At 40.4% G+C, this 23,776-nt stretch overlaps 1 long non-coding RNA gene across 1 annotated transcript; it reads right to left on the reverse strand.

The window, feature by feature from the left end:
- Positions 1-9,850: 9,850 nt before the first annotated feature.
- Positions 9,851-10,751, reverse strand: LOC108350922 (uncharacterized). Its single transcript, XR_015620107.1, has 3 exons — positions 10,650-10,751; positions 10,160-10,321; positions 9,851-9,946 (listed from the first exon to the last, which is right to left on the reverse strand). It is a non-coding gene; the product is annotated as an uncharacterized LOC108350922 (long non-coding RNA).
- Positions 10,752-23,776: the final 13,025 nt, after the last annotated feature.

The following is a 23,776-nucleotide window of genomic DNA, read 5'->3' on the forward strand; positions in this document are numbered from 1 at the left end:
TGTGGAGAAAGAGAATCACTTATCCATTGTTGGTGGGATTGCAAGTTGATACAACCATTGTGGAAATCAGTCTGGCAGTTCTCAGAAAATTGGACATAGTATTACCTGAAGATCCAGCTATACCAGTCCTGGCCATAAACTCAAAAGATGCTCCAACATATAACAAAGACACATACTCCACTTTGTTCATAGCAGCCTTACTTAAAATAGCCAGAAGTTGGAAAGAACCCAAATATCCTTCATCAGAGGAATGGAAAAAAATGTGGTACATTTACACAATGGCGTACTACTCAGCTATTAAAACAATGACTTCATGAAATTCTTAGGCAAGTGGATGGAACTAGAAAATATCCTGAGTGAGGTAACCCAGTCACAAAAGAAGACGCATTGTATGCACTCACTGATTAGTGGATATTAGCCCCAAAGCTTGGATTACCCAAGATACAATTAACAGACCACACAAAGCTCAAGAAAAAGGGAGACCAAAGTGTGGATGCTTCAGTCCTTCTTGGAAGGGGAACAAAATACTCAAGGGCGAAAATACAGAGACAAAATGTGGAGCAGAGACTAAAGGAAAGTCCATACAGTGGCTGTCCCACCTGGAGTCCATCACATACAGTCGCCAAACCCAGACACTATTGTGGATGCCAAGAAGTGCTTGCTGGTAGGAGTCTGATATGGCTGTCTCCTGAGAGGCTCTGTCAAAGCCTGACAAATACAAGTGCTGATTCTTGTAGCCAACCATTGGACTGAGCATGTAGGTCCCCAGTGGAGAAGTTTAGAAAGGACTGAAGGAGCTGAAGGGGTTTGCAACCCATAGGAAGAACAACAATATCAACCAACCAGAGCCCCCAGAGCTCCCAGGGACTAAGCCACCAACCAAAGAGTACACATGGACACACCCATGGCTCCAGCTGTACATGTAACAGAGGATGGCCTTGTTGGGCATCGATGGGAGGGGAGGCCTTTGGTCCTGTGAAGGCTCGATGCCCTAGTATAAGGAAATGCCAGGGCAGGGAGGCATGAGGGAGTTTGTGTGTGTGTGTGTGTGTGTGTGTGTGTGTGTGTGTGTGTGTGTGTGTGTGTGGAGGGAGCATCCTCATAGAAGCAGGAGGATGGGATAGAGGTGTTTCTGTAGGGGAAACTGAGAAAGAGAATAAATAATATTTGAAATGTAAATAAAGAAAATATCCAATAAAAAGAAAAGCCCATTTCTGTGGTGTTTCTATTGCTTGCATCTCTAATTTCCGGGTGAAGGATATACAATGCAAACATCATTTTTCCCTGAACTCATAAGGCATTGCTAGTTCTTGTCTAGCATCCTAGGATCACCAGTTTGCACACAGGTGTCACATGGAAGGTATTCCTTCATAGTTTTGACATTTTCATGTACTGAGCCTGTGATGATTAGACAGCCTAACGTTATATACAGATCATCAGTTTATTACTCTCTCATCTCTCCTCATGCTTACACAGGTCTTTCATGTGCCAGATTCAAGAAGGGCTGATCTGAGGGGGTCCTTCTAAAATAATAACTGTAATAATAGTATAAATTAATATATACCAAAATAGTTATCCTTTGAAAGGACAATCAATTCTCCGCATCAGACTAGAGATTTTGCTGGGTCTTACCTGGGTCAACCTTGATTTCTACAGCTGCAAAATGATAACTACACCAGTGCTTCCTCCATATTTACCAAGATTTCTGCCTTCTTTTCTAAGTGTTTTTACTTAACTATTTTTATAAGGAAAGACACATATGTCTGTAGCTCATTATTTGCATAGTTGCTTTAAGAACAAAATGGTTCTATACTTGCTCAATGGGGGCATCACACAGTTTGTGTCTTTCTTTGTGTTTCCAGCATTAAAAATAGAATTGTTTTACTTTTTATCATGATAATTAGAATTCATCTTGTACCTTAGCTCTGGAGTTGACCCTTTTAATATGATGTCCAAAAGTCAGTTTGTACCTTCCCTGTGCAAGCTCTGGAGTCTAACATCCCTTCCAGGATCCCTCATATATTTAAATTGGGAAAAGTTAGAGACCAATATGTGTGTTCCAGATGTATGTAAGGAAGCCAGAGACTCTCCCTTGTTCTAGCAAATAAATATAGTAAGAGAACATAAACACATGTGTATGTAATCATATCTATATATAAACAAAAAATTAATGGGATCATATCAATAACTTGGTGTTTGGAGCCTCCAGTCCACGCATGTATATATATATATTTTTCTATTGAGAGTCTTGCCTCACTAAAACATTGATACATTTACTGATCCTATTGCTGAAATACTTGAAGAATTGCCTCAACCATGAGATTTTAAAATTATAATGAAAACAGTTCTGGTTCTGCTTGTAATTCATGGTACCACTTGTACCACAACCCCTGAGTCTGGGAAACAAGATGAAGTCAGAGTTCATAAGTTACTGCACTTCTTCCTCCTTCCCATTTTCAATATGGTTGTGGTAACACTTCAATAATGGGGCCTCAGCTTTAGCTTGACTTCAACTTTAGATGACTTCATTTCATTTTAAAATTATAAAATGTTTTAGAATGCTAGACAGAAGTAATTTCCTCCAGTGTCTGTTTTACTTCTGTTCCCTCTCTGAGGGTAGGCAAGCAATTTTATTGTTGTCGTATTCCCCCCAAATTCTGTACAGTGTATGGGGGAAGCAGTCTGATGGTTCAGTGGGCAAAAGCACTTGCAATGCCAGGTTGGAAACTTGAGCTTGATCCTTGGGACTCAGGTAAAGGTAGGAGAGAATGGACTTCATAACATTATCCATAGACCTCCTCTCATGCACCATGCCCATGAGTCTCTCACACTTCATGGCACTCATTATCTCATGCAAGAATAATTTTTCTACAAAGGAATGAGACATTTGGTAGGGCGTAATTTCTTTTGTCTTGAAGGTTGCATACCAAATAATATACGTCTTTGTTCTATAATGATAGTACGACTTGGTAATATACACAATATATTGTACCATATGAATTCACAGAGATTATCTCATTCATTATTATAACTAGATGGTATTCCATTGTTGTCCTATACTTGGACATTTGACAGGCATGAAATACTCTACTGTCTAGTAATAGTAAAACTACAAATATTGTATCTGAATTTTATTATTGAATTAATCTATTCAGAAAGTCATGAGACCAGTAGAGATCCAAGAATATATAATCCCAATAAGCCCCAGGTGACCAGGCACTACATGTATTGAGGAGATGACTATAATGAGAAGGAGAGCCCAAGATCAATGGCAATACAGATACATCCCTATTGATATCTCACTGGACATTTGCTAATCCTTAACCTGTTCTCAGAAACTTCTTGTCGGCACTCATTCTGTCACTGTCACCACTGTTTTCTTTCTCCATTATCCTGTTGATTTAATTGAGTGTTAATGCCTGCTGTTGGCAATTTTTCAGTACTGTCTGTCTATTTTTCCATTGTTAAGGGATTGTAAACTCTGTTCTGTCATTGATCTCTCTCTCTCTCTCTCTCTCTCTCTCTCTCTCTCTGTCTCATCTTAGGGTATGGTGAATTAATTCTTCTTTAAATGTCTTTATTTTGAGTTAGTGAAATGTTTGGAAGAAGTAGAAACCAATGTGAATGTTCAGATAGCAAACTTCTTATAATTTTCTTTATTGGTGTCTGAATGACACCATGTACTTGGCTCAGATGTTGTTGGGTGAGAATGAGGATGGCATAGCTGGGTCTTAGACACAGGGTTTGCACTTTGGATAGGGACTTTGGTTTTCCAAACTCATGTGAGTTTTGCCTTATGCTGGTGGTACTTGTCATTGAAGGCAGGAAAGTTGGTGAAGAAAGAATAGGTCATTCGATTCCAACATGTTGCAGCAAACAGGGTTTCATGTAATGATACAGTCCTAAGTAAATACCAAGTATTCAATCCCTTACATTTCTGCCGTATGGTGGTTCTGCATGCAAGGAGAGACCCTTGCCTTTCTATGTGACTAGTTTCCATCATTCCTCTCTGATAGTTTCCAATACTGATTCTCCTCAACCTCAAGATTCATATACAGGAGACATTATATTACTTCTGCATACTTATAGCACATGTCTGATAAAAAAAAGAAGTTTCCATATTTCTCAGAGTATTCATGATAAAGTGAAATCCAACATTTTTAAAGTGAACTCCAAGGAGTCCATGTAGAATCACTTCAGCATTTCAGGTTACATGTGAAAATGAAAAACTACTAAAAGATAAAGTGGTATCTTTATTATTCTCAGTAAGATAAGAACGTTGTCTTTGCTGTGTTTTGAGACAAGATCTCATGTATCTGTTATGGTGATTAACTACCAGCAATGTCCATTCTGTACTATTATTCCTGTTTTAAAATTTCTGTATGGATGTCTTAACTACTTATTTCCTTTTTAAATAATTTCTTCTATTGTTTTGTGATTTTTTTTAAAAAAAATGATAACATGAACAAATTGTTGTAGGAAATCTCAAACTCAGATCCAAAATATCTTTCTTGGGAACTTAGTTCACAAACTCCTCATTTTATGTCTTTTTTTTTTTTAAATCTGTGCCATTTAGCCTGAATTCATAGCCACTGGCAAAAGACTTATCTCCATCATAATTATACTCTCAAAAATATGCTAAAGAGAGTGTCTCAAGGAGGAGTTTCTAATGCCATCTAAAATTCTGTTTGATTTCCCAGCTTCCTTTACTTGCATGTCTATTCACCTGTCATTTAGCATGCTTTAAAGGTGAAGGCTTCAAAAAGATTAAAAGAATTTATCTAGGGATAAACTTGATTCATACTTATCAAGGATCAGTTTTAACTTCAAATAAAATTAAAAGTAATAGGAAAACACGTTTAGAATGTTCAACTCTAGTCAACACTGTATATCGAGAAGTAAACCAAAGATTTAAAATGTAGTGTCCACTGGTTGGGCACCAATGAGAGGAGAAGCCCTTGGTCCTGCCAAGGCTAAATCCTCCAGTGCAGGGGAATGTCAGGGGGTGAGAAGAGGGATGGTTGGGGAGGGGGAATATGTTCATAGAAGAAGGGAAGGGGGATGGGATAGGGAAGTGAATAACATTTGAAATGTAAATAAAAAATAGCCAATAAAAAATGAAACAAATAGTAGCAGGAGAAAAGTTGTCATAATACATATAAAACACTTGTTTTTTTCCATCTGTGAGAAAGGATAACAACATTTACTCTACTTTTGTTAGTCAAAAAAGAAACTCTCTAAACACACTTAAGTAGAGAATCTATAAGCCCAGGTTCTACAGTGTGCTCAATAAAGTCAGTAACTCACAAAAAAAAAAAAAAAAAATACTGTTTCAATACTATGAAGGCTATATTAAGACCAATTTATTCTCTGCACCCAAATCCCATGGGAGGGAGAGCTAAACCTTCAGTGAGGCGGACACGCCTGGGAAACCAGAAGAGACTGCACTCTGTGCACATCCAGACGCCGGAGGAGGGCACCAAACGTCATCTGGAACCCTGGTGCACGGAGGCTCCCGGAAAGAGCGGCGCAGATCTTCCCGGTTGCTGCCACAGCGGAGAGGACTTAGGCAGTACCCCACGAGCAAACTTGAGCCTTGGAACTGCAGGTAGGACCAACTTTTCCCCTGCAGGAAACCTGCCTGGTGAGCTCAGGACACACAGAGGCAAAGTTCCTCTAGGACCGGGCACTTCCTGTGTTTACCGGAGGTCCCACACCCGCGGATCCCGGCCCGCAGCAGCTCTCTGCTCCCAAACCCCGTGGGAGAGAGACCTCACCGCCTGATCAGGTGGGCACTCCTGAGGCTGCAGAGCGGAGGAGACCACCAACACTGCCCACCCCTGCCCACATCCCTGGCCCAAAAGGCAACTGTATAAGGCCTCTGGGTTCCCATAGGGGAGGGCCCGGGAGCGGCAGGACCCCTGCGCCGGAGACACCGCCGGAACCTGAGGAAACAGACCGGATAAACAGTTCTCTGCACCCAAATCCCGTGGGAGGGAGAGCTGAACCTTCAGAGAGGCAGACACGCCTGGGAAACCAGAAGAGACTGCACTCTGTGCACATCCAGACGCCAGAGGAAAACACCAAACATCATTTGGAACCCTGGTGCACAGAGGCTCCCGGAAAGAGCGGCGCAGATCTTCCCAGTTGCTGCCGCCGCAGAGAGGACTTAGGCAGTACCCCCGAGCAAACTTGAGCCTTGGAACCACAGGTAGGACCAACTTTTCCCCTGCAAGAAACCTGCCTGGTGAACTCAAGACACAGGCGCACAGGAACAGCTGAAGACCTGTAGAGAAGAAAAACTACACGCCCGAAAGCAGAACACTCTGTCCCCATAACTGGCTGAAAGAAAACAGGAAAACAGGTCTACAGCACTCCTGACACACAGGCTTATAGGACAGTCTAGCCATGGTCAGAAATAGCAGAACAAAGTAACACTAGAGATAATCTGATGGCGAGAGGCAAGCGCAGGAACCCAAGCAACAGAAACCAAGACTACATGGCATCATCGGAACCCAATTCTCCCACCAAAGCAAACACGGAATATCCAAACACACCAGAAAAGCAAGATCTAGTTTCAAAATCATATTTGATCATGATGCTGGAGGACTTCAAGAAAGACATAAAGAACTCCCTTAGAGAACAAGTAGAAGCCTACAGAGAGGAATCGCAAAAATCCCTGAAAGAATTCCAGGAAAACACAATCAAACAGTTGAAGGAATTAAAAATGGAAATAGAAGCAATCAAGAAAGAAAACATGGAAACAACCCTGGACATAGAAAATCAAAAGAAAAGACAAGGAGCTGTAGATGCAAGCTTCACCAACAGAATACAAGGAATGGAAGAGAGAATCTCAGGAGCAGAAGATTCCATAGAAATCATTGACTCAACTGTCAAAGATAATGTTAAGCAGAAAAAGCTACTGGTCCAAAACATACAGGAAATCCAGGACTCAATGAGAAGATCAAACCTAAGGATAATAGGTATAGAAGAGAGTGAAGACTCCCAGCTCAAAGGACCAGTAAATATCTTCAACAAAATCATAGAAGAAAACTTCCCTAACCTAAAAAAAGAGATACCCATAGGCATACAAGAAGCCTACAGAACTCCAAATAGATTGGACCAGAAAAGAAACACCTCCCATCACATAATTGTCAAAACACCAAACACACAAAATAAAGGAAGAATATTAAAAGCAGTAAGGGAAAAAGGTCAAGTAACATATAAAGGCAGACCTATCAGAATCACACCAGACTTTTCGCCAGAAACCATGAAGGCCAGAAGATCCTGGACAGATGTCATACAGACCCTAAGAGAACACAAATGCCAGCCCAGGTTACTGTATCCTGCAAAACTCTCAATTAACATAGATGGAGAAACCAAGATATTCCATGACAAAACCAAATTTACACAATATCTTTCTACAAATCCAGCACTACAAAGGATAATAAATGGTAAAGCCCAACATAAGGAGGCAAGCTATACCCTAGAAGAAGCAAGAAACTAATCGTCTTGGCAACAAAACAAAGAGAAGAAAAGCACACAAACATAACCTCACATCCAAATATGAATATAACAGGAAGCAATAATCACTATTCCTTAATATCTCTCAACATCAATGGCCTCAACTCCCCAATAAAATGACATAGATTAACAAACTGGATACACAATGAGGACCCTGCATTCTGCTGCCTACAGGAAACACACCTCAGAGACAAAGACAGACACTACCTCAGAGTGAAAGGCTGGAAAACAACTTTCCAAGCAAATGGTCAGAAGAAGCAAGCTGGAGTAGCCATTCTAATATCAAATAAAATCAATTTTCAATTAAAAGTCATCAAAAAAGATAAGGAAGGACACTTCATATTCATCAAAGGAAAAATCCACCAAGATGAACTCTCAATCCTCATCTTTGGTTGGTTTATATACAAGTGTGCAATTTCTAGGCTTGAAAGTAAAATGATGCTATCTGATGCTGGATAGAGGAGCCTTATTTTTTATTATGGCAGCTTGCTATTTTTGTAACATGGTGATTTGGTTGAACACAATAAAGTACAGTAGTAACTGATCTCCCCTTCTTCCTGGATGAGTGAGGAGATGATTAAATGTTGATGTCAGCATCCTTGAGCATATTCAGATGAGCTTCTGCTTCTGTTGAAAAGGATGCTATGTTTGATTGTGGTCCGAAGCTTTGAAGCACTACTTGGCATCTCCTTCCTTGGAGGTCTCACTGTTTAAACATAACAGATTTGATAGCTTGTTGGTAAGGTGAGGTCCAGCTTGTCTCCACTAGGTCATCTTCATGTGAATCCGGTGGTTATACGGTTTTGTTCTAGGGATATTTCATTTTTTTAATAACGGTTTTAGCTGACATTCATGGAGAGAATGAATCCTTAGAACTGTGCCACTAGTGAAAGGAAATCCTGTCTAGAGTATGTTTCTTTACAAAGCTGTGTCACACCATCCTTTGGGCCCTCTGCTGGAAAAGTAGAATCAAGTCTCAAATAATGCCTTTTAAATTGTATCCTCTAGTATTATAGATGTAGGACAGTACTGTATCATACCTCTGTGGATGTAAAATAGCTTGTACCTGCTTTATGATACGTAGTAGTGACCGTGCTTTATCAGAGCTGTTTTTAATGATGTTGCTCAGAATGTTTTCTTTCCAGATGATGATTGAGAAGCTAATTTAAAAAAAAATGGTGCCAGGTACCACAAGAGTAACAGAACTGTGCTGTTTTCTCGGGTTTTGTTTTTTTCCTTTTTTTTTTTAATGGAGTGTGCTGGATGTCTCTACAGTTTTGTTCAGATGACTACAGAACCTGGAAAAGCTGTTGCTGCTGTTGATGCATAACACACTGCTATTATTGGTCTTTTTATATAAATATAAATATATATATACAGATATAGAATTTGAATTTTTTGAAACTTTAGCTGTGCTGTCAACTTTGGAAAAAAGTATCCCCGTTTACTGTGTTGAGTTGGCACTGTACAGAAATTAACAGCCATATTGGTCTAGAAATGTTGAACTTAAGTTTTTTCCATTTGTACAGGGGTAACACACTGTATTAAATATGTAAGGTCTTATCTACGTGGGTTTGATTACAAAAACTAATAAAGTATTCTCTAAATTAAAAAAAAGACCAATTTATTGAGATTACTATCACCTACCCATTCTGTTTGGACTTAATTTTATAACAGGTTGGTTAAGACCATTTTTAAGGGAGGGGTTGTTAAGTGGCATATATACCTATGTGTTCATGTACATGTAGAAACAAGAGGGCAATGCTCAATGTCTTTCTTAACTGTTCCCCAACCCTTAGTTCTGAGGTCTCTCACTGAACTTGGAATTCACTGAGTCAGGATATCTACCTAAGTCACTTGTCTCTACCACTCCCTTTTCAATGCTGGGGTGATAGAAGCATGGTGTCACATTCAGATCATATGTGGGTGCTTTGGGACCCCAACGCACTTTCTTACGCTTGCATAGCAAGCATTTTAATCAATTGATCCATCAATTGAGATACCAAGTACCATATAATCCATATACCATATACCATATATACACACACACACACACACACACACATACTTGCAGTATGTTACTTCATGTGATTTTGCTTCTTTCTAAGGCATGTAACGAGGGTGCGGATTTACAATGGTGAGTAACAATTATCAACTTGACAAGCTACACAATCACCTGGGAGATGGGTTCCTGGAATATATGTGTGGGGATGACCTTGATTTATTTCACTAAGCTGAAAAGACTCTCCTAGGTTAGGCACTATTCCCTAGGCACAGCACACTGAATTATTCAAAAATGGAGAAAGATGAGTATAACTATACATACTTGATTGATTACTTTCTTTTCTTGACTACAGGTATAAGATGAACACATGCGTCAACTTTCTATCACCTTAAATTCCCTGCAATGATGCGCTGTAACCTGGAATTGTGAATTAAAATCATTTTTTTCCTAAGTTGCTTTTTTCCAGGTATTTTATCACAGCAATAGGAGCTAAGACAAATAGTTTGGCTAAGTGTCCCAAAAACTCATGAGTTAAAGCATGGTCACCAACCGACAGGAAATGCTAAGGAAATGCTAAAACTATAGTAGGTAGAGTCTAGTAGGAGAAGTTAGGTTATTGGGAATGCATACTAAGTGGGAATACTGAGATGTCATTCTTCCCGTTTCTCTCTTCTTCTCAGCTACTACATGATGAATAGTTTTCTCCGCCACATGCTTCCCATAGTGATGGATCACACTATCATGTGTCCAAAGGACATGGGACCAAACGATCACAAACTGAGCCTTCTAAACCTATAAGACAAAATAAATTATCCTGGTTCATGAACTACCTTTCCTAAACCTGCAGCTTCTTCCCTTCAGCTTCGATTTCCTCAACCTACCACCATTATCAGACCCACATGTCTAATTCCAGACCTTTAACCTTCTTTGTTTGCATTGTTTGCTCAGTCTTTTCATCCCCATGCTCATCTACCTGCCACTTCACAAGCCTAGTTTCAGACTGCATCCATCCCACACACTTTTCTTAGTATATTTCTCATTCCCTTTCTCATTCTTTCCTATACCTTCCCATTTTTCCCTGCCTGTATCCATCTGCACACTCATATGATTAGCTACAGACCTGTAGTTAGGAAGCCATCTTTCCCTGGTCCAATTAAACAGCACATCCACCAGCTTTTCCTTGCCTCAACTCAGGTTACACATCCCATGGACTATACACATCCCAGTCAAAAGGATGCCAGATTATGACATCACAAACAAACAGCCAAACTGCTGAAAACACTAGTTGAAGCAATAAGAGAGAGAGAAGGAGATCAAAGGGATACAAATTTAAAGTATACTTTTAGCTTTGTATAGAAACACATAAGCCCAGCGTAACTAAAACAATCCTGAGTGATAAAAGAACTGCTGGAGCTGTCACCATCCCAAAACTCAAATTGTGCTTCATAGCTGTAATAATAAAAATGGCATTGCATTGGCACAAACATAGATATGTTGATAAATGGAATTTAAATTGAAGACACCTGATTTATTTGACAAAGTAGCAAGAAATACACACTGGAAAAAAAGACAACATCTTCAAAAATGGTGCTCATAAATCCATATTTATCACCCTGCACAAAATTTTAAATGGACCAAGGATAGATCAATGTAGACCAGGTACCATAAATCTGCCACAGGATGTAAAAATTATGATTCTTATGTCGAAGTTAACATGGCATGTCAAAAGGCAAATCATCAAAAGGCAAGCCATCTGTCTAGTGTCTCATTACTATAGAAATTTTCTATAGATAAACCCAGTCAATATTTTATCTTCTGTCCTTGCACCTATAATAGATCATTTGGTCCCTTTTATGACCTTTAGTTATCAGATAATGGTTTTACAACCAGTCCAGAAAGAAATGTTTGACTGTAAATCCATAACATGCCTGCTTTCTATCTTAGTACAATTAACTTGGGACACATGAGGACTTGCAGAGCCTTAATTGCAGCCCTTTTTATAAAGCATTCAATAATGACTAGTATAAATTTAGAAGTTTTATACAATCACTACTAGAAATTAAGAAATAATCTATTTGTCTATATAACATCCTTACAAAAGAATACATCTTCATTGGTCTGCAGAAAATCTCTCCAATAGCACCCTATTACCCAAGAATTGTTATATTAATATAAAATGACAGGAAGGACATATCAGTAGTAAGAATCAATCCTGAAGGGGTTGGGGATTTAGCTCAGTGGTAGAGCGCTTGCCTAGCAAGTGCAAGGCCCTGGGTTCAGTCCCCAGCCCCCCCCCCCCAAAAAAAAGAATCAATCCTGAGATAAAAACTCTCAGGTCTTACTTCCAAGAGCTCATCCATTACAGACCATGAAAAGGCAGTGGACCATCTCAGCAAAGTCATCTGCTAGTCTTAACCTTTCTAGATTGCTCCTGACAGACACTTAAAAGTACTTCTTAAAGTGTGTACATATATGAATGAAATTTAAATGGAATAACCAAGTAAACGAGGAGAAAAAGCTCTAACTGGACTTTTCTCACCAACAAATGAAATCTGCCATGCCAGAAGTGAGTTACATACTTGAGTTGTTGGTTGCAGGGGCCCCATGGAAACCCACAGACAACTCAGATAACTGCCAAGGATATTTGGTTTCTCTCAACAAACTAATGATAAGGTCCATTTGCCAAAGACAATATCTCCATATCTCATTGAACATGGAGAAGTCAAACTGGTGTCTAAATAGACCCTTTACCCCTACCTAGTGTTTATGGTACTGGATGGGACTCTGCATACTCTCAGAAGAGAAAGCCAAACACCGGTCCATCTACAAACCTCTTGATCTAGAATGGTGACCTGTTGGCATGACACGCTGATGAAATAATGGCCCAAAGGCTGTAGGAGTAACCAACCAACTATGACTGGATGAAGGCCCACTTCGTGACTTAGAGTCCAAGCCCAAGATTGTTTTGATGGCCAAGAACAGGATGCTAGGAATAACGTGGACTTATGGGGACATTGTACTACTGTTCTGTTAAAGGAACACAGCAATAAAATGACTCCTAATGATATTCTGCTGGAGATAGATCTGTCTCTCATTCAGCTACCACCAGATAAGCTTCACTGCAGTACATGGTAACTAATACAGAGACTGACAACTAGACAATATGCAGAGAGTGAGAGACTTTGGACAGTCAGTACTAAATATTATGTCTTCATGAAATACCTCACCTTGGGGCTCAGAAAACCATGTGAAAGAGGGGTTAGAAAGATTGTAGGAACCAGAGGTAGGATGATACCAAGGGAACAGTGCCTTTCAGATACAGCAGGACTGACACACTTATGAACTCACAGAGACTGTGGCAGCATGCACAGAACCTGCACAGATTCAAACCCAACCTAACCCAGAGGCTACCTCCAACTGACAACCACTTGCAAAGGAAAAGTCAGTTTTCTACAAGCTCATCTCACTGGGTATACAAACCAGACTTAAGGGCTGGCCCCATGCACAGCAGTAGACAACGAACACAAATGGAACTCGATGGTGTTGTCAGAGGTCTATTGTCTCATAATGGTTTGTGTTGGCATTTTTAATTTGTTTTTTGCTTATCTATAATGGTTTCTGATTTTGTGGATTTTATGGCTTATATATATGTGTGCATGGTGTATCAGTGTCTGTGTATATATGTTCCTCATGTTCTTTCTTAGTTTCTTTTTTGTTGTTGTTGTTTTCTCTGTTTTTTTAATTCTCTTTGTGTGTATTTGTTTTTGTTTCTGGTTTGTTTGTTTGTTTTTGCTTCTGTTTTTTTAATTGACTTATTTGTTTTCTAGGAAAACAGAGGATGAAAACATTAATTAAATGAGTAATGGCATGGGGAGAATACGGGAAGAGGTGAGAGAGAGGAAGTCATGATCAGAATATACTATATAAAAAATTATTTCAATAATTTTTTTCAATTTTCTAATTCTATTTTAAAAAGTAAAGAAAATGACCATCCTATCTTTACCTTTATTTTTTGTTTGCTTTATTTTGTTTTTTCAAGACAGGGTTTCTCTGTGTGGCCCTGGCTATCCTGGAACTCAATTTGTAGACCAGGCTAAGCTCAAATTCAGAGATCCACCATCTGCCTCCCAAGTGCTAGGATAAAGACATACACCCCTTTCCCCCCTAATACACACACACACACACACACACACACACACACACACACACACAGCTATCATTCCTTTTATTAAAGCTGATTGTCTATTATTTTGTCACATTGACAAAAACTGTCTAAAAGAGGAGGTTAGGGCAGTTACATGTCATGTAATTATTAAAATGATTGCGTTATGTAATATATCCAAATGTTCAGCCTGGCATACAGTGGAGGGATGTGACCAGTGCAAAGAAACACTGGGGAGGACAGTTGCTATATTCCAAAAGATAACTTTTGAAGTCATTGTAGCCAATGTTTATCTGGTATTTCTGGTGTTTACTCTGAACCTCTTCATAGCACAACTTCTAACAACTGAAAGATTAATGGAACCTGTGAGGAAGCGTAAATATATTCATAGAAGAGGAAGAAAAGCAGAGACCATGAGGCAAGGGAAGGGAATGAGTTGCTAGGAAATTTCCAGCACTGAAGACTCCACATGGAGTGGGGAACAAAGATGGCTTCAGTCAAGAGAGGGAGCGGGAGAAAGGCCATGTTGAAGTAGGGTCTGTGGGAAACACTCAGTAATAAAACATAGCAAAACAAAATGACCTTTCTACAAAAGCTTTCAAGAAAATTTCCTGTTTGACTCTAATTCTAGGCAGTTGTTTATTCAAAAGCATTTCAAGACGTTGATTGTGCTCTCCTGTGGGTTTAAGACCCCATTTCCCATCTTTCTGTAGACCTGGAAATGCACCCTAAAAGTCATAAATTACAATGCATCCAAGCTTATAATATTCTCAGGTTTAATAAAAGAAAAAAGAAAAAATGCCTTGGAGGTTTCCACATGTTCGTAGACAGATCAAACGATTTCTCAAAGGAGTGTGACGCACGTGACTTCTGATAAAAGTAATAGAGCATGCAAGGCAATAAGTCATTCTGAGAGAGAGAGAGAGAGAGAGAAAGAGAGAGAGAGAGAGAGAGAGAGAGAGAGAGAGAGAGAGAGAGAGAGAGGCCGGAGAAGTGAGCAGCAACAGAGTACACTCTATAAACTACTAACAAATCATGCAAAATAGGCTCTTATGTGAACAGGTAGGCATTAGGGCCCTTAAAGACGGACGCTGTCCTTGGTACTGTCAGATTGGCATAACCTAAAATCATCTGAGGAAGGCCTCAGTCTAGCAATTGTCTTTTTTATTTGAGAATTTCATACATTCACAAAATATGCTTTGATCAACAGCTGTCCCCATTTCCCTCCTCTCCAATTCCATCCATCCATCCAGTCACTTTTCCCTCTCAATTTCATGTGATACTTTTAAAACTCTCTGAGTTTATTTAGTGCTGCCTATATGTGCATGGGTGTAGAGCCATCTACTGGAGCACCGGAGTCTTTCAGAGACTGTGTCCTCGAAGAAACTGTCCCTCCCTTCTCTGGCAGCAATCAGTTGCTGCTAGGGATAGGATTCCAGAACCTGTCCCAAACGAATGGTGAGAGTTTGTCTGCCTTGATCTTGTTCAGGTCATGTGAATGTAGGCACAGCTCTTGTAAGTTTAAATATGCACCAGCCTTCTCATACCAGCAAATACTCCCTCCCTCTTATCCCACAAATTGGCATGTGAGCATGCTTGTGAGAAATTGTCTTGATAATTAAGTGATGTGGGAGGGCATAGCTGGTTGTCAATGGTACCATCCCCTCACCCAATACCAGATCATGTTCCTCTCTCACCCCACATCCTCTTTTCCTCTGCTGTTCCTCCCTCCATCCCTCCGTCCCTCCCCCACTGTGGTTGCTTTCTTCTCCCTCCCAAGTGGGACTAAGGCATCATCACTTGCATGCTTCAGCTTGTTGGCCTTTTTTGAGTTCTGTGAACTGTATCTTGGGTATTCTGTACTTCTTTGGCGAATAGCCACTGATTAGTGAATACATACCATGCATGTCATTTTGGGTCTGAGTAATCTTGCTCACTTTTTGACCTCCCACTTATAGAGTATGTACTGTCTAACAGCACTGGCTGAATTAATGGATGGAAGAAAGAAATTATGGGTGAAGAAACGAGTGTTATACTTTTTTAACCGAATGATGTATTTCCACAATGAAATGAACAAATTGAATTTTAAGCTCTGTGACCCTGGCGTGTCATTTATACTCCGAAATCAAATCAATCCATTTCACTGGGGGCAGAGGGAGATCCAGGCCGCTGATGTGATCAGGAGCCACATACTCAGTGTTCTGGAACCAGGCATGGGAAGCACTGTGCTGCAACTTTAATTAACAATGACCCTTTCTAGAAGCCTGGCTTCATTCTTTAGGGACAGAGTACAAAGCCTAGTGATCCTGAAATGCCCTTGTTCAGTGCAGTGGACACTGGAATTTACTCCTTTGATTTGCCAGTAAGAAATACTTTCAGCCTATAATCAGCGCCATCACTTCTCATGCCATACAGGAATGCACAGATTCACGCAAGCACGATGCGTGGGGAATCTTTCCAAACCTTAAAACAAATCATAGAACTGCCTGTTATCTTAAAAAATTCTAAGATGCAATGTGATATTCTGAAACTAATCAATATTCCAGGCAACCAGCCATAACTCTTACTACATACTGCCCTCCAGTGGATTTCTATCACATGTAAGCTTGAGAAATTACCTGTATATTAGCTATCTTATAGACAAGAAGTCATATGTTTAACGTAAACTTTAAAAGTACAAAAGCAAATAGTAAACAGCAGTCATCAATGCCTTTCTTTTGAACAGCCTTGCACTTAAACCTCCTAATGTCGAGGTGAAGAATGAAGAAGGAAAACCAAAGTGTGGATGCTTCAGTCCTACTTAGTAGGGGGAACAAAACAATCACGGGAGGTAGAGGAAGGGAGGGACCTGGAAGGAAGAGAGGAGAGGGAGGTTAGGGGGGCAGAATCAGGTGTGGGAGGAGATGGGAGAGATGTACAGAGGGTCAGGAAATTAAACGGAGGTTTGTAGCAGTGGGACCTGAGGAACTGGGGGTAGCCACTAGAAAGTCCCAGATACCAGGAAAACAAGAGGACCCAAGGGGATGGATGACATTAGCTGAAATACCCAACAAAAGGGAGAGAGCATCTGTAGAGACCATATCCAGAGGTCAGACACAGCCCCCCGTTGAGGGATGGGGCCAACCAACCATCTCAAAAATACTAACCCAGAATTGCTATTGTCTAAAGGAAATGCAGAGACAAAGAGTGGAGAAGAGTCTAAAGGAAAGGCCATCCAGAGACTGTCCCACCTAAGGATCCATCCCATTTGCAGAAACAAAACCCAGACACTATTACTGATGCCAAGAAGTACTTGCTGACAGGAATCTGGTATGGCTGTCTCCTGAGAGGCTCTGCCAGAGCTTGACCAATACAGATTCGGATGCTTGCAGCTGATCATCAGATTAAGCATGGGGATGCCAATGGAGGAGTGAGGGGAAGGACTGAAGGAACTGAAGGGGATTGCAACCCCATAGGACCAACCAGAGCTCCCACAGACTAAATCACCAACTAAAGAGTACCCATGGAGGAACCCATGGCTCCAGCTGTATATGTAGCAGGCCTTATCGATGGCATCGATGGCAGGAGAGGTCTTTGGTCCTGTGGAGGCTCAATGCCTCAGGGTAGGGAAATGCTGGAGGACAGGGGAGCAGGAGTGGGTGAGTGGGTGGGGAGCTCCTTCATAGAAGCAGAAGGAAAGGGGATGGGATAGGAAGTTTGCAGAGGAGAAAACAGGAAGTGGGATAAGATTTGAAATGTAAATAAATAACATAACTGATAAAAAAAATAATACAAAAAACACCCCAGAAACAAAAAAGAACCTTGCCCATTACCCACTGGGATCTGCTCTCCGCAAGAAGGTTGTCATGTACTGGGGTATCACATCTTAGCTCCACTTCAAACTTGAACGTAGAGCCTCCTAACACTTCTAACAAAATTCACTTTTGTGTGAGAGAGGAATGACTTTGACTTGCCCTGACTTTCTTATCATCCCAAGTAGCTTTTGAAAATACTGTCATGACATTCCTTTGTAAAACAAATGACAGCTATTTATTCTCCTTTGACAACAAAAGTCACAGATCAGTGGTACAGTTCATAGTAAAATCTTATTTCTTCTGGCACTTGGATGTATGAGGGTGTGTTATCCTTCAAACACAGCAATAGAGAAAGCAGCATTTTATAAGGAGTACTCCAGGCGGGGAGGAGCTTCTGGGGAGGGGGTATTCTTTTCCATTTTTCCTTGATAGACTTCATAAAACCAACTTTCTGTTAGGAATTAGTAATTCAATACACAAGCATTCTTGGACAGGATTTTTCCAATGAACACTAAGTGGTAAGGATTTCATACGTATTCAGTTAGATGGAAAAGAACATGACCAGAAGAACATTTCTGGAAAAAATATTTTTTACTTTAAAAAACCATAACTGAATTGAAACTCAATAAAATTTTCCTAGATCTAGGCATAAAAATATTAAACTATTTAGTAGAATTGGCCTCTTTCCAGGTGACAATGGCATTTTTAAATGTAGACTTTTAAACTAGTGCTCTAGGTAGGGGTGATTTGCTACTAAATTATTAGAATTAATTGAAATAATGTAGGACTTGAAGTTATGCTCTGTGAATTTTTTTATACACTCTCAATTCTGTTTGCGTATCAAGGTAACCCCTCAATACCCACAGGCATGACTACAGAAAATGTGTAACTTGGGATGATGATCTCAGTTACCTCTCAAGTAACTGCAGGCAAATTTGGAGATAACACTTTTTACAGATTAACAAATTTAGGTCATTAAGAGGAGTTCTTGAGGTGATTGAGTGGCATTTGACTTTATTATAACTTATAAACATTCAGTATTCACTTACTAATCCTCCTGCTCTAAACATACTTATTGATAAGACTAGAGAGATGATTCTGTGGTTGAATGCTTACTGCTCTTGAATAGGACCAGAGTGCAGTTGCCAGCACTCCCTTCCAGATCACAAATGCCAGTAACTCCAGAGTAAGATGATCCGGTGCCCTCTTCTGGTTTCACTGGGAATTACACAACACACACACACACACACACACACACACACATTTCCACAGACACACTAACATTCACGTAGTTTGAAATTTTTAATCAACCTTTAAAAATATTAAAAATATTAATTGACTGCACATATATATATATACATGTGTATATGTATATGTATATATTTTGCAGGACTATATAACAGGAATATAATTAAGTTCTGTTAATCAGCAACTCAATATACACAGACAACTGTGGTTCATATACCAGCAGCACGTGGAGACTGTAAAGTCGTAACTGTGGGAAAGCTTCATGGAATCAGTATCATTTGTGTTTTAAAGGATAAGCAAGTCTATGGCATACACAGGCTATAGAGAGGACTGCAAGACAGATGCAGTGAGCACCAAAAAACTGGCTTTGAGAAAAAAATGTAAATGGTCCTCTCTGGTCTGAGCATCGGTCTTCTCGGGCCATTTGGTTCATTAGTAGATTTGGCAAACTGAGTCTAACTCTGAGGTCCCACTATCAACATGAGTGTTGTCCTTCTTTTATTAAGTTTGATTAACTTTCAGTGACAAATAAATGTTGGAGATTTTTATAATGGACCATACAGTATTTTGATACTTGTGCATATTGTGCAAACCAAACTTACTAAAACAAGTATTACCTTGCATGTACTTGTCATATGTTTGTCATGAAAACATCTAAAATCTATCTTTTTGGATGACTACAGTCATGATGTTACAATAGCTCCAGGCCTGGTTATATGAAATGCTTTAGTTTGTGACTGCTTCCTCAACTCCCAATTGCCCCATCCAGTCCTTGATTGTCACTGCTCTACTCTCTGCTTCTATTCAAAAATGTTAGATGTCACATACAAAGTAAACCATGTAATATTCACTTTTCTGTCTGTGGTGTTTGATTTAACACAGTGTTCTCCAGGTTTATTTGATATTTTCTTGTTTTCAAAGACTGTGTATATGTGTCACGCCCACCTTGGCCGGCAAGGAAGACGCAACACAGTCAGATTCTTCTCAACAGCCTTTATTGCAGGACCACCTCTTTGCTGATACAGGGACCTCAAGCGGCAAAAGCTCTCACCTTATATACACAACAGGCTGGGGCTATGCTAATTGTCTTTCAGGGATTGGCGGAGCACAAATCACCCCACTATCACCCCTGCTACTTGTCCTCCAGGGATTGGCGGAGCATGAACCACCCCATTAGCATGGTACCACCCTGGCCAGATTGACACCAGGTGCAAACCTGCGCATGTGCAGTACTGCTGTTCACCACAGGAGGGCGCCGGACCACCTCATTATCCTACGGCCGCCCTGGCAAGGGGGACAAGCCTGCGCATGCGCGATAAGTTGTTTAGGCACCATCTTTGTTTTACCGCGCCGCTCCCTAAATCTGCCCCTTTTTTGTTTAATAAAATGACTGGTCTAGATCTGGGTGTCACGTTAATCTTGTCATTGCTCCTGTCTTAGGTCATTCCTATAATGACTCAGACTTATCCGTCATTGGGTTACCCTATCACCACTGGGCCCCATGTCTTAGGTTGGTCCGAGCTCGAGGAAAGTTGCCCGTCTCTGGATACAATGACTCCACATGACAGTGACAAAAATGATCTAGGGCGAACTCTTAATCTTTCAAAGAGGCCAGCCATATGTTGGGAGAAGCACCATTTTCAATGGTGATCATAGCCTGGTAAACAACCGCTTTGTGTCTGGCATGTTGTCTTTTTAAACAGCCAATAAGCCAGAGACATACTCCGCATCCCAGGAGGACAATAGCTCCCCAGGCAAACATGCCAGCCCACTCCTTAAAAAAGGAGAAAGCGTTGGTGATCCATGAGGTAAAATCTTCAATTGTGATGGAGTCCAATATGGTGCTGTTGAGGACAGCAATCTGCATCAGCAATTGTCTTGATAGTTGCTCTGCTTTCATGGACCAGTTTCCTTTCAGATAATTTGAGATTTCTTTGCTCTGTTGAGAATGCTGAGAAAAGTTAGCTTGTAAAGGAGTAATGCATAAACCTCTAACGGAGGAAACACAGGACAGCTGAGTCATATGATACAGTGCTTCAATTTGTTCTTGAACTAAATCTATCCTTTGATTAGCTAATATAAGGCCAGATGCCAAATGGGTATAAAATTCTTCTTGTATCTCTAGCGCCACTGCAGTTCTTTCTACAATCTGATTAACAGTCTCAGCCGTCTGTACTTGTTTAGTCATGGTTATTGCGGCTGTAGTAGCTGCGGCAGCAGACAGCACAATAGCTGAAATTATAGCTGCCATAATTCCAAAATCTCTTCTGGCTCTTAGCAAATTAAGAATAGGAAAGCTATCTGGGTTTGCCTCCACTGGAATTGGCACAAAGAAGGGAATCTTAACCATCACTGCGATGTCGTTGGTGCCATCCCAGCATTCAGCTAAATAGCAGACTACATCAGAGCTATTACAATTTAAAACATCCTTGCTTACATTAGTGCTTATCAGAAAGAAAAAAAGGTGATCTAACACATACTGAAGTACTAGTGGCAGTGTCATTTGCCAAGAGGTTATTATATTGAATATTGATCAACCTGGTATCATTTTTTCTGGTAGCTGAAACTTTATACAGTGTGAAGTTCTCACCTATCAACCTAGCAAAGGGGGTCAGGGATGTATATGCCCCTTGCTCATTGGACAGCACCCATTGAAACCAAGGCCAGAGATTTTCCATGCCAGACTTATTCTGTTTCCAATTAAATTGTGTTTTGCTAAGAGGTGGGGAAAACTCAAATCCTGGCAAGATTTGTTTTGTCTATGAAATGGACTCTGACATGGGGTAAAATCAGGTGGGAACTCTTGATACGGGGAGGCAAGCAGGTAAGACTCTACGATGGGTAGAGTTATCCTGTGTATAGTTACCTTGCCCCGGGCACGATGGAACGCTACAATATGCATCATAATCAGTGTTGTAATGTTCAAATCAGCAGAACTATGGACTGACGTGTTTCTGCTGGGTAATTTGACTCAAAGCAGGCAGGATGATCCCGGTGCTCATTTCACTGTCACTCATAGTATTTCACCAATTAGCTAATGTGGCTTTGCGCAACCAAACACAGGGCAGGGAAGAGTTCTTAACAGTAAAGCATAAAGCATTCGACAGAGAAAAGTTAGTGGTACAAAACAGTAGAATTGCTATGAACTGACATGGGTACTGGCCAGGATCTGGCAATAGCCCACAGGGTGAGTGAATCAACTTGTATTACCATTCCCAGTAGTAATAGTAGGGTTCGTAGTCTCATCTTCAGGAAGAGCAGAAGGCAATTTTCGAGTCAAGTGCTCAGGTACCCAAATTGGATTTTCTTGATTCTGCGGAAAAACACAAACAGCTCCCCTAGATCTCGAAATCACGGGATCTGGGCCACGCCATTCATCAGTTAAGACATCCTTCCACTTTACTTCTGCATTAGTCATAGGTGTAGTAGCAGCATGGTGATCTGAGGCAGAGCGGCCATGCGCATCCAAAATTAAGAAATTTAGAATAAAAGGAGCTAAAGAAAGTTGTTCTTTTGGTGTTCGGCTGCTGGCAATTCCCTCCTTTTGTTTTTGTATAAGCTCTTTTAAGGTACAATGTGCTCTTTCCACAATTTCTTGACCCTGGGGATTGTATGGTAATCCTGTAGTATGACCAACCTGCATTGTCTGGCAAAATGCCTGAAAGAACTTTGCAGTGTAGGCAGGCTCCTTGTCTGTCTTGAGACTATCAGGCTTTCCCCAGGCCGCCCATGCCTCTAAGCAATGACTAATGACATTACAAGCTTTTTCACCAGTCATCAGAGTGGCATGTATAATACCGGAACAGGTATCAACGAAAAACATGAGCATATTTTAAATTTCCAAATTGAGATATGTGTGTGACATCCATCTGCCAAAGTTTTAGCAGGATAAGACCACAAGGGTTAATCCCCACCTGAGGAGGGTGGTGAAATTGAACACAATTCTGGCAACGTAACACCACATCACAGGCTGTAGCTCTAGAGATTTTAAATTTTTGTTGAAGACTAAAGGCAGGAACATGAAACTTTTGATGAAATTCTCTAGCGAGATCAACCGGAGCAGCATGAAAAATAAACTCTCTAGTACTAACATCCACCAGGGCGTTATTACTGGTCATGGGACCAGGCAAATTAGTATGGGCTCGAATATGTTGTATGAAAAATTTATTTTTTCTGGCCCAAATCAAATTTTGTAATTCTAAAAGAATTTGACATACGGTACTAGTCGACCGAATTGGCCCTGCAATTTCAAGTGAGCGCACAGCATTAACTACATAAGCAGAGTCAGAAATTAAATTAAAAGAATCATGAAATCTTTTAAAAACTTCCAATACAATTTTACATTCTGTAATTTGGGGGGTGCCTGGACTGTATTGAATTAAGACTGGTTCTTGAGAATCAACCATATAGGCACCTACACCTGTTTTGGAGCCATCTGTATAAATATCTAACGCTCCAGACAAAGGCTCAGAGGCAGTGACCTTAGGAAAAATCACTGGATGTTCAGTAAAAAATTGTAGCAACGGATCCTTAGGATAATGATTGTGAAACTCTCCATCAAAACTACAGCGTAATATGGCCCAATCATCTATCAAGGCACACAATGTTTCTATCTGAGCTGTAGTATATGGTATAATAATTTTCTTGGGTAAAATACCAAAATGCTGAATACAAGATTTAACGCCTAACACAGGAAGCTGTGCAATGGCAGAAGGGTAATATTCAAGGGTCTTATTAGGAGAAATATGAGGATAAATCCAAAGAAGCAGTCCTTGTTGCCATAGCACTCCTGTAGGCTGACGAAAAGTTCTCAGTATACACAAAAGCAGATCCTCCTTTTCCTTGTACCTTCTTAGCATTGCGTTTTCCAGGCTTTTTTCTACTTTCTCAAGGATAAACGTGCTTCCTTGGTTAAAGCACGGGGTGAAGTAAGTTGAGAATCCCCTTTCAGGATCTCATAGAATGGTTGCAAATCTACATTGGGCATTTTAATACAGAGTTGAATCCAATTTATGCTTCCTAGTAATTTCTGAAAGTCATTTA

The sequence above is a fragment of the Rattus norvegicus genome, chromosome 5 (assembly GCF_021556685.1).
Source record: "Rattus norvegicus strain SHRSP/BbbUtx chromosome 5, alternate assembly SHRSP_T2T, whole genome shotgun sequence".
Classification (NCBI taxonomy): domain Eukaryota; kingdom Metazoa; phylum Chordata; class Mammalia; order Rodentia; family Muridae; genus Rattus; species Rattus norvegicus.